This window comes from Salvia splendens, chromosome 19 (genome assembly GCF_004379255.2).
Source record: "Salvia splendens isolate huo1 chromosome 19, SspV2, whole genome shotgun sequence".
NCBI lineage: Eukaryota > Viridiplantae > Streptophyta > Magnoliopsida > Lamiales > Lamiaceae > Salvia > Salvia splendens.
The window spans coordinates 22,375,087-22,386,507 of NC_056050.1; the positions used below are offsets into that span (position 1 = coordinate 22,375,087).

Genomic DNA, 11,421 nt, shown 5'->3' on the forward strand with positions numbered 1-11,421 from the left:
ATTCTTAGTTCTCTTTTAAAAAGATTAAACTATTCTGATATTTCTGTGATTGATATATCGTCCTGGTTGAATTTATAGTTTTTTTATTTCATATTGTATTCTATTAACTTTTAATGAGATGAAGGTTTTTATTTAAATTTTGTAGTGTTTATTTATTCAAATAAATAAAATGCTATAAAGAGGACTATAAGGCGGACTATAGGACATCACACTGCAAATAAAAGGGTAGGAAGATAAAATGTTGATGTGGCGGAGGATAGGGCGGGTTATATGGCGCCCCGATGCTCTAACAAATCAGTCAACGTTCAACCAATTAATATTGCCGTTAGAAATATGTCCTACCTTTCAGAATTTAAAAGTAGTTTCCAGTCACACACAAGCTTTTGGTATAAAATTTATTTTGCAACTTACGATCAAATTACAATGGAATATTGACACCTAATATCACGAAACTTTTAAAAAGTTAGATTTTTCTCACGAATTTTGGCAAATAATATCACAAACTTTACCATGAGTTTATTATTTTCCACTAGTGAAAAAATTCTGGCTATATCAATAGATTGAAGAACAAATTTGGAGGGTGTGCTTGAAGAAAAACTATTCTCAAAGATTGAAAATCTTAAAACTCTCGAAGTTGTTGTCGAGAAATTACAAAAAAAACCGTATCATGGTATTATTTGTCGGAATTTTTTCATTGGTGGGAAATAACAAACTCGAGGTAAAGTTCGTGATATTATTTGTCAATTTCAAAGTTCATTGTAAAAATCCAACTTTTTGAAAGTTCGATGATATTAGGTATCAATATCCCATTTATAATTGGTTAATTATGTCAAAATACATCTATATTTAGTTCTACACAACTTTTAATCTTATCCCCTAATATATGAACTTCACCCGTTTTTATTTTTTCGCACATAAATTTAAAAATTTATAAAAATACACAAACTTTTTTTTTTCTGGATTTGCTAAAGAACTCCAAATTCAAACAACAATCTCTATTTTTCATGTGGTTACCATGTCGGTTTTAATTTGGATTTCTAAAGAAATAGTAGTAATGGCCATAAGTAATCTATTTTGAGGCAATTGTTCCTTTAAATTTTATAGATCCTAATTAAGTTGATACGAGCACAATTAAGCTGGAGTTCGTGCATTCCCAACTGTGAACCACCATCTTTTACTAATAATTTCTAATTATTCTTAGAGATGTGATAATTTAACTCAAATGAATGATATAATAGGACAGCCACAAGAAAAATTAGAGTGTGTGAATTAGCTATAGTATATAAACTAACTTTTACTATTAGAATGGAAAATATGGCAAGTGACATTGAAATAAAGGAGCAAGGAAGGAATCAATTAGGTGTGTCACAATCTTTGTACAACCATTCCATGTGAATATTTGATACATAATTATTCCTCTAATTAAATTGTAGTGGCATGGAACTTCAACATCCATTGATGTTTGTGCAACCAATCAACTTCCTGAATTCAATGTGACATCTATATTATAGTGCTACTCTTTTCTTTTTGAATATTTGGAAAGCCACTTGAGTCAGTTAACTACCCACTTGAGTCAGAAGACGAAGGAGAGAACACACATTTGACAAAAATTCGGACACAATCACTTCATGAATGAGACAAGTACAAACTAAACAATTGAGATTATGTAAAGTTGGTATTGTTTTTACCTTGTATTGAGTAGAATGCAAAATGTATCTTTCATAACGTCGAACAGTAGCTCTCCAGCCACGCCGAAGCAGACTTCAGCACTCGTAGTTCACCAGTCAGGAGATATAGTGCTAATCGCCGTCTTAGAGCACACCTCTCGCTTATAGTGGGAGGAGTTGGAAGCCACAACTCAATGCGTTCAATGTAATCTTTCGTCAAACGACAGCTGATAGGCTGCTAGCTCTATGTTCTTGTTCTTCAATGGCTTCTGAGGAGCTAGCCTCCCATCATTCTCTGCAGCTTCCTTCGCCAAGTCATCTAGTTCTTGCTAATCATACGAGCAAATGCACGAAGTGATTGGGAAATTCTCATGTCCCACTTGTCATAGTAAGCAAACTCGTTGTCATCCTTGATCCTTGGTGTGCGATCTCTGCCAAGAATATCCAACTTCTGCGTATAGAGAGCATCGTGTTGAGGTACATTAAGCTCAACATGAACTTGATCATAACAATTGCAAGAAACAGCAAAACCGAAATCCAGAATGAGTGTGGCATTCGAAAACTTTCCATATCTTATCAGGACCACATCACCCAGAGCAAAACCACAGCCAGCTATAACCACTAATGTTGTCTTGCCTTCATCACTCAAAATATACGCCTCTGAAGTGTCTGTCATGATTCAAGAAATCCGAAAAGGGAATCATGGAAACGCCCCTATAGCTCACCCATGCTCGAGAAGTAACTAATCCATATGCATATGCGAAATCCTGCAGCTTAATATCATGAAATATTCGGGGAAGTTATCAAAAACCAACTTAACAGCCAAACAATCTTATCCAATCTGTTTCTTCTGTTTGAGAGTTTCTTCATACAGAGCACTCTGTCGAATCATATCCAGTTCTTCATCACTCCAGAACACCGAGCTATGCATATCCTTTCGCAGAGGAAGGCGGCTGATGTAAGGCGCCCACTCAGACTTCTTCCCCAACATTTTCTCATGCAGAATGAGTAAAGCAACTTTTGCAACTTCACCAATTTCATCTCCCAGCAAACAAGCTATTCCCGGAGGAAGATTATCTGGGCACTATACGGAATCTTCAACAAGCAATACCCAGTTTGTATATCCACAGCATTGTATATCCTTAATAGCACACAATGCTCTACGATAAGCTGCTTTCCCAATTGAAAGTACCAAAGAAATCATAGCAATCCTCATCTATACACGAAGTAAAAACATATACGCATAAATGCAGACAAAGAGAGGCGAGTATAGCCCTCTGAGACCGACGCCACAAACTGTTTGTTGTAATGACTGAGTGAAGTAGCATATCACACTGTAACAGAACCTATTTATTGCTCGACTGTAGGATCGAAATCAAAGGAAATGCACTACTCAAATCGGAATCATTTCACATAGATTTTTTTAACAACTTTGAACAACCAATTCATAGATGAGACTAAGTAAACGAACAATATATCGATAAAAAAAGAAACAATTGTCAGAAAATTAATCAAACGAGAAACGTAAATGACGAAAACATATAATGTTCACTTCCTTCGCCGATTCTCCTTTGTAGTCGCTAGTGCTTCTTCGTTTTCTTCGATGCCCTATCCGTAGCTAATTTGTAAAACCAGTACACCTAAATCAGCCAAAATACATGAAATTGATATCAACAAAGCCACAGAATTGATGATAGATGAGTTTAATTTGAAGAACGTAGGTACTGACAAATGCAATGACGTGGGCGGCGATGAGAAGGACGACCACGAAAGGGAGGAGATCGATCCGATTCTCCTTCAACTCGAGATTAGCCATTTTTGCTGGAGTTAGTGTATACAGAATACAAATACGTAGTTTTCTACCCTTTTCTTATACGTTTTGCAATTTTACTTTCATACGGAATGTTACTCCTCTGTGTATTATTATTATTATTATTATTATTATTATTATTATTATTATTATTATTAAACCCCATTTTATTTGAGACTGAGCTAAAACTTTGTGTTTATTTTCTGTAGGTATTTGTGATTTATTTTATTGGTTTCAAATAATAGTTTTATTTATATAAATTATACTACATCTATTAAAATAATAATAATTAATATACAAAATCATACTATTAGTCTACTACTGATATATTATACCGTCATACAAATCATTCTTTTATTGTCTATTTTTATCATTATTATACAGATTATATTAATTATTGCTTTATTGCACATTTTAATCAATACATTGACAAAAATGAGCAACATACCTATATTTAAATCTAATTATTTGAACACATCCACATTCTATAAATATACAAATTATGAACAACATGCAACATTCAAATTTAATTAAACTATTCTAATTGATGCTATTATTATCTATAAATTTGTCTTACAAAAAGAATTATGACAAAAATAAAGGTAAAAATAGTGAATAATAAAATGTAAATAAAGAAAAGTAGAAGTCAAAACAAAGTTTTGTATCCCACGTTGAAAAAAGATGAATGAATGATCAAAACAGGTATGTTATAAAAGAAAATACTTAAACATATTTTGTCTTACATTTACATTGAAAGTGAAACATAAAATATTCAAGAATGTCTCTCAATAAAAGAGAAACAATCAAGAATGATTTCTTATAATTTAGAGGCCCAACAAATAAATATGGGCTATTATGAAATTGTTGTATTTATTTAGTTTTGAAAATTAATTTTTATAAATAATAAATAATTTTTTAAAATTTTATTTGAACCGTAACCGCCGGTTCCGGTTTAGCATTTCATTGAACCTGAACCGAACTGCCGAACCGTCCGACGGTTCGGAACCGCCGAACGGTTTGTGCATGTTTAGAGCATCAGCAGCGGTGAGTTTGGCTCGTCCGTCCGTCCGTGCCAGCGGCACGGCACCCGCTGTCCGCCGCTGGCACGGCTCTGCTCGAAACATAGAGCACGTCCGTGCCGCTGAGCAGGGCGACGTGGCACGTTTCTATTGCCCGTTGGCATTTTCTTTTTTTTAAAAAAAAAATTGAAAAAAATACCAAAAATTAAAAAAAAAATTCGGATTCCCAAAAATATACAGATTTTATTACCATTTTTTTGAATTTTTTTTTAAAAAAATTAATCCCAAAATCATCTATAAATACACACATTCATCATCCATTTGAGCGAAATTCGGCCACGAGTAGTGGGTTTTTTTAATTTTATGAATTTAATTATGTAATTTTTAGTTTTTAAGACTTTAATTATGAAAATTTTAATTTTTAGGATTTTAATTATGTAATTTTTAATTTTTTTGTAATTTGTAATATTATTCCGGTTATTTTTAATGCATTTTAATATTGTGGAAATGTTTTTATTTAAATTGAATAATAAAATGGTGAGACCCTTGAGCATGTCCTTGTGGAAGAGCACGGACGTGAGTGTTGTGCTCTTGCCTAAGAGCAAGAGCAAAAGTGGGTCCGGACCCACATCTGTGTTCGTTGGTAAGAGCACGGATGAGGATGCTCTTACCCCAATCAAGCAAAGGTTCTTGCAATGCTTGTCCAGATTATGGGGTCAAAGAAGTGTACTGAAGGTGTCTACACTGTATGCATCTTGGATTCATTTGTCATTCCCACACACACATGCACATATCAGTTTGCAGTTTGATAGCTCAAATTAACAATCATTGGTAATTCTTGTTGCTTGATAATTGATATATTGAACTGTGGGGTTAATTCTTTTTTAGTTATAGGGTGTTTTTTATATTCCATAAGTATACTGGGCTTTTTTTACATTCCGACTTTGAGAGAGACGCATGAAGGTCATGCGTCGTCGTTAAATGAAACGCATGACCGTGATGCGTTTTAGGGTAAGACGCATGACATTAATGCGTCTTTCAGTTTTTTTAATTAAATGACGCATGACACACATGCGTCTCTCTTTTGAATTAAATCTCAATGGAGTGGAGTGGGGTGGCTGTCTATTTTCCAACTTAAACCCTTTGATTTCATACATGGTTATATGGTTTTGAACTTACAAATGTGTTATTTTTTGCTTCGTAGGTAGAGTGCAGAGGTGAAAATGGAGTCGGGATGAAGTCGAACCAAAAAGCAAAGTCGAGAGACATTCCACGTGAATGGCAGGATTCATCGCAACAGACCACACACACGCGTGACATTCCATGTGGGCAAGCGTAAGATGTCGTGCTCTGTTTAGATCATCCTCCACAAGCCGTTGTAGCAGATTCACGAAATTCAGATTTAAATGAGGAAAAGAGGCGGTTTTTGGCATTCTAAACTCCACAAAATAGAGAGAAAACAACCAAGAATAAAAAGGAAAAGAGGGAGAAGAAGATCAAGCATTCAAACTCTTTATCATTTTGGAGACAAACACTACAACCAACAATTGGAGAACATCATGAATCTTATGGTTTGGTTTTTATTATTTTTGGTTTAATTTTCCATAGCATGTGTGGCTAGTTCTTATTGGTTGCTTCTGGAATTCAAAAGAGAGACGCATGTGTGTCATGCGTTTCATTTAACGACGACGCATGACCTTCATGCGTCTCTCAAAGCCGGAATTTAAAAAAAAGCACAGTACACTTATGGAATGTAAAAAACACCCTCGAACTAAAAAAGAATTATCCCTATTGAATTGTAGTCGCCATTACCCTCTCGAGTGCACGGTTGGTTGGACGTAGAGCATCGAAACCTAAGCATAGTTGCTCAGACTCTTTCAAAGAAAGTCGAAGCATTTGGCAATTGGCATGCTTGAAGTATGAAACTTACAAGCGTTAGAGATGACTAATGATGTGATACACATTGTGTGTACGAATCTCTTGCTTTTTCGACGTTCAAGCTTCGTCTGAGTACTTCTCCGAGCAAGGCATGGATTGATGTGATTGCAAGTAGTATTTAGGTGAATTCATAATTCTTTCAACTACATGTGGAATTTTAGTGTTAATTTGAATCTATACCCTATTTCTGTATCCACCTCCCATGATTAATTGGTGTTAGTTTTTTCAAAAAATATGTTAAACTTTTTCATCTTTTTTGAATTAGTAAATGTAATTTTGTTGTAGTCATTACCAAGTCTGGTAAATGATTACGTCTATTCTTAATTTTAGAATATTTTGGAGAAATAATAAACTGTGTTATATATGAATTCAATTATTTTTCTCAAAAACTACTAAGAGCAATCACAATACGCCGAATATATGCCAAGAAATGCCTGCAGTTTGAGGGTGAGGGGCTGCCCGCTCGAGTCGCACCCACATATCATGGACTATGGACACCATCACGCATTCGTCCTGCACATCTTGCCCAATGAGAATGCGAGAAATTATATTACTCGTCCCTTCTCCTTCAATCTCTTATTGGTTCTCCATTATCTGTGATCGTAATAATCACACTTGAAAAAAAAATTCTCTTCATATACAGAGTAACTAAATCGGCTAAACCCGTAATCAAAATTAAATATATAAACGAATGAAATTATAACAATTAAAATAACAAATCAGGAAAATGTCTTATTAACTTATGTAGAGGTTAATTGCTTAAATGCAATGATTAAGAGAACCCACAATGGGGCGCCCGATGGCACGCCCGATGCGTGCCATCGTCCTCGGGCGCGCCCGATGGCTCCATTGTGGGTGCCAGGACTATGGCACGCTGATGTGTAATTTTCGAGTTCAAATATTAATGGTAAAGTTCACACAAGTTTAATAAATTGACTCTAATATTACAACGAATATGCAAGAATACAGAGCCGATTGTAGTACTTCGAGTGTCGATCCACAGGGAGGCGTAGGCTATTTAATTCGAGATTGATAAGATAGAATTCAATAAAAAGATGAAAAAATACAAAACGATAAGCAAAAAAACAAAATTTAGAAAATCGGATAAGAAGAAAGCATTGCTCCTATATGTCTCGAGCATACGAATTGGGATACTTCGATGGATTACTACGATCAAGACTATGCTTAAGAGGATTAAGTTTGATTTACGCTCCCTATCCGCTGAACACTTCAAGGGAATTGTATACCTAAGATAAGCTGAACACGTCTCCAAGGTTTTACTCACTAACCTATCGCCCATGCTAGGTCGCGCAGCAAGCTTTAGATTAGCTTCTACAATTGTCAAACACGATAATTAGATCATATTAACTTATTGCCCTTGCGGAAGCGCAGCAGACATCAAATTCACTGATTAAACTATCAAACCACTCGAGACTATCTCTCTGAACAAGTATCTAATCTCGAGTTCCTTGCACATGAGTAACGGCCAAAATCTATGCTAAAGAGGCAATAGAATAAAGGCTGCAAAGTGCTACCTATCTAGACGTCTCAAGACTAGTAGAATAATTAAACCATTCATGAACAAGAATCACACATAAATTAAACCGTAAAAAATCATCAAAGTATCCACAATTCACCCTACAACATATTCGGAGCAACGAAGGAAATCTAGCCAAACATACTAAAATGAATTACACCAAAAGAACCGTGAACCGTGAACTCCATGGTGTTCTCCAACTCTAGATGATGGCTGATCTCCCCCGAGATGGAGTTTGGACCGTTCCTTCCTCTTCTCTCCTCTTGCCCCTTTCTCCTATTTTCTTCCAATCAGTCGCACGCTTTTCCCTCTGATTTTCGTCCCCTTTAAACTCCAAAACCCTCCAGCAACTGCCGAGAAAACTGCCTATTTTGTATTTGAGATTGAAAATGCCCGACCGGGCTAAATGGAGATGAAAATCGCCCGACCGGGCAAAGTTTCTGGAGGCCTCGCCGTGAAACGCCCGATCGGGCGTTCCGAGCCATGAAAATCGCCCGACCGGGCGATAAATCTGTCCTCTCGCTGCCTTCCGGAAATCACCCGGCCGGGTGGCCAATTTTTATAGCTTCCTGCGCAGATTTTCACTATCCGAGCTTCCTTCTTTGTTTCACCATTTATTCCTCTTCCTACACCACAAAACATACTTTTGCAAGCATCAAACTATATAAATCATGTAAAGTTAGGGTAATAAGAATGTACAATTTGATTCACATCACACGCCCACGCCCTAAGCTTCGGGCGTGGAAGAAGAGCGGACGATAGGCCATCGTCCGCGCCATCGGGAACCATTGTGGGCTCCGCGGACGATGGCACGAGTTTTTGAAATTTTTTTCCGAATCTTGTCTATTTAAACCTTGTTTCTCATTGACTTGTTCATACGAACATCTCGCCTCTCTCATTTCTCTCATCTCTCACATTTCTACCTCTCTTACATACCAAAATAAACCACGACGATGACACCACTAGTTCTTCGGAGGAAGGTAGTCCGACCGGGGATGCCTTAGATGCAGCCGTTGAAGAGGCCATGGCGGAATGCTTAGCCGAACTGCAGCGCGAGGAGGCGGCGGCGGCGGAGCGGATCCACAGGCCTATTCGACGTCGGACGGTTGTTCGACGCGACCACGCGGCAGCTCACCAACGTCTGGTTGCAGACTATTTTGCCGAGCAACCACGGTGGGGCCCGACTGTTTTCCGCTGCCGGTTTAGAATGTCGCGTTACCTTTTTCTCAGCATTGTCTGGACGTTGGAGTCACGTGATGAAAATTGCACGGCTGCACTCCGTCAGTTGGTCTACGGCACCATGACATACATTTTCGACGAGTACCTCCACGTCGGGGAGACAACAGGCCGGGAGTGTCCTGAAGAGATTTTGTAAGGGAATTGTGGTGGCCTACGGGGACACATATTTGCGCAGGCCGACTGCTGTTGATTGCCAGGGCCTGATGAAGATGCACGAGACGGTGCAAGGCTTTCCTGGGATGCTAGGGAGCATCGACTGTATGCACTGGGAGTGGAAGAATTGTCCAAAGGCGTGGAGAGGCCAATTCACTAGTGGATACAAGGGCAGCCACCCGACGATGATCCTCGAAGCCGTCGCTCACTATCGGCTCTGGATCTGGCATGCTTACTTCGGTGTAGCCGGGTCGAACAACGACATCAACGTCCTCAACTCATCCACCCTCTTCACCGAGCAATGCAATGGCAACGGCACGACCATCGAGTTCACTACCAACAGGCGCTAATACCACATGGGGTACTACTTGGCCGATGGCATATACCCACGGCAGCCTGTTTTTGTGAAGACGATCAGCTGCCCAATTGGTGAGAAGAGGGTTTTATTTGCGCACAAGCAGGAGGCGGCGCGGAAGGATATCGAGCGGGCATTTGGTGTGCTCCAAGCACGGTGGGCAATAGTGAAATGGCCGGCTCGTCTCTGGTTCAAGGAAGTCATCGCCAATGTCATGTATGCGTGCATAATCATGCACAACATGATAGTCGAGCATGAAGGTGGGAGCATCACCGACTGGAATGATGATGAAGGTGCATCTAGCTCGTCCAGCACGGCGATCGCGCCCACCGCAAGAGGATTACCGACGGGCTTAAATGAGGTTCTATCTAGACAGGCCTCAATGCGCAACCAACAAGACCATGCTCAGCTTATGAACGACATGATTGAAGAAGTGTGAGCCCGTAATCGTCGTCGCTGAGTTTGCGCATTTTTTTAATTCGTATTGTAATGTATTAATTTTTATAAATGAAATGAAGTTTTTTCCCAATTTTTGTAGTTATTTAAATATTCAAATAAAAGAAAATGCATAGGGCGCGCCTTAGGGCGCCCCATTGCAGGTGGGAGAGTAGGAGGATAAAAATGATGACGTGGCGGTGCATAGGGCGCCCCATTGCTAAGAGCATCCACAATAAGAATAGTTCAGCCATAGCCTAGCCACAAACTCCTCATGCCACATCATCAGCACTAAAAATCCTCCTGCCACATCATCAAAACAAGCAAATAGCCCAACAATAGCCAAGCCACATCACTCAAAATTATATAAAACAAATAATTAACAATCACACAAAATACGGAATCAAATTTACGACACAGATACGGAAAAATTCAATTATATTATTAGAATTAAAAAATTACATTAATTTTAAAAAATTACATTAATTAAAAAAAACCCCCTCCGTCTCACTCCTCGTCGCCTCCGTCGCCGCCGCCTCCGTCACCCCCCAACCGTGCCGCGGCGGCATTCAAATCGGCTCGCATGCTCACGAGCATTGCGTGAAAAAACTCTCCTCCTCAGGGTCAGTTGCCGTCTTCCAATCGGCTAAGGTCTTGGCCATCTGAGCCCGCGTTTGTTGACACGCGAAGAAGGCGAGATCGACTGTCGACTGGCCAATAGGGGGGGATGCCGACTGGACCTCCTGGGATTCCCCGGCGACCCCCCTCGATTCACGTTGCGCCCGCCTTTGACCAGCCGGGCGAGTTCAGCGAGCGAACGATGGAGGGGACGGGAGCTCCTGAGCACCCTCGGGGAGGTCGTGAGAACCACCGCTGCTACCGCTGTAATCACCGGTATAGTTCAGTCGATGCTTCTTCGGCCAGCCAGCGTCGACACCTGCTCGGAACTTCTCGGAGTCTGTCAGCACCTCATAGCCGTTCCAGTAGGTGAACTCCTTATAGAGCCCGGGCACGGGGAAGGATTTCTCCGCTATCCTCTTGCAGTCCTCATCAGTTTGGCCACTGCTCTGCATGCGGAGGGCGTTGGCGTACAAGCCCGAAAATCGGGAGACCCCAGCCCTGATTCGGTCCCACGCCTTCCGACACTCCTCCCCGTTGTGTGGCCTCCCCTCTGAGCAAAATGCCTTGTAGGCTGCTGCTATTTTAGCCCACAAGCTGACGATCCTCTGATTGTTCGAAGTGAGGGGATCATCGCAAACACTCACCCA

At 39.7% G+C, this 11,421-nt stretch overlaps 2 long non-coding RNA genes across 2 annotated transcripts; one reads left to right on the top strand and one right to left on the bottom strand.

Moving 5' to 3' along the window:
* Nucleotides 1-1,599: 1,599 nt before the first annotated feature.
* On the bottom strand, nucleotides 1,600-3,492 carry LOC121780326. Its single transcript, XR_006045998.1, has 2 exons — nucleotides 3,397-3,492; nucleotides 1,600-3,307 (listed from the first exon to the last, which is right to left on the bottom strand). It is a non-coding gene; the product is annotated as an uncharacterized LOC121780326 (long non-coding RNA).
* Nucleotides 3,493-5,903: 2,411 nt separating this feature from the next.
* Nucleotides 5,904-6,812, top strand: LOC121779520. The gene is made up of 2 exons (XR_006045836.1): nucleotides 5,904-6,067; nucleotides 6,299-6,812. It is a non-coding gene; the product is annotated as an uncharacterized LOC121779520 (long non-coding RNA).
* Nucleotides 6,813-11,421: the final 4,609 nt, after the last annotated feature.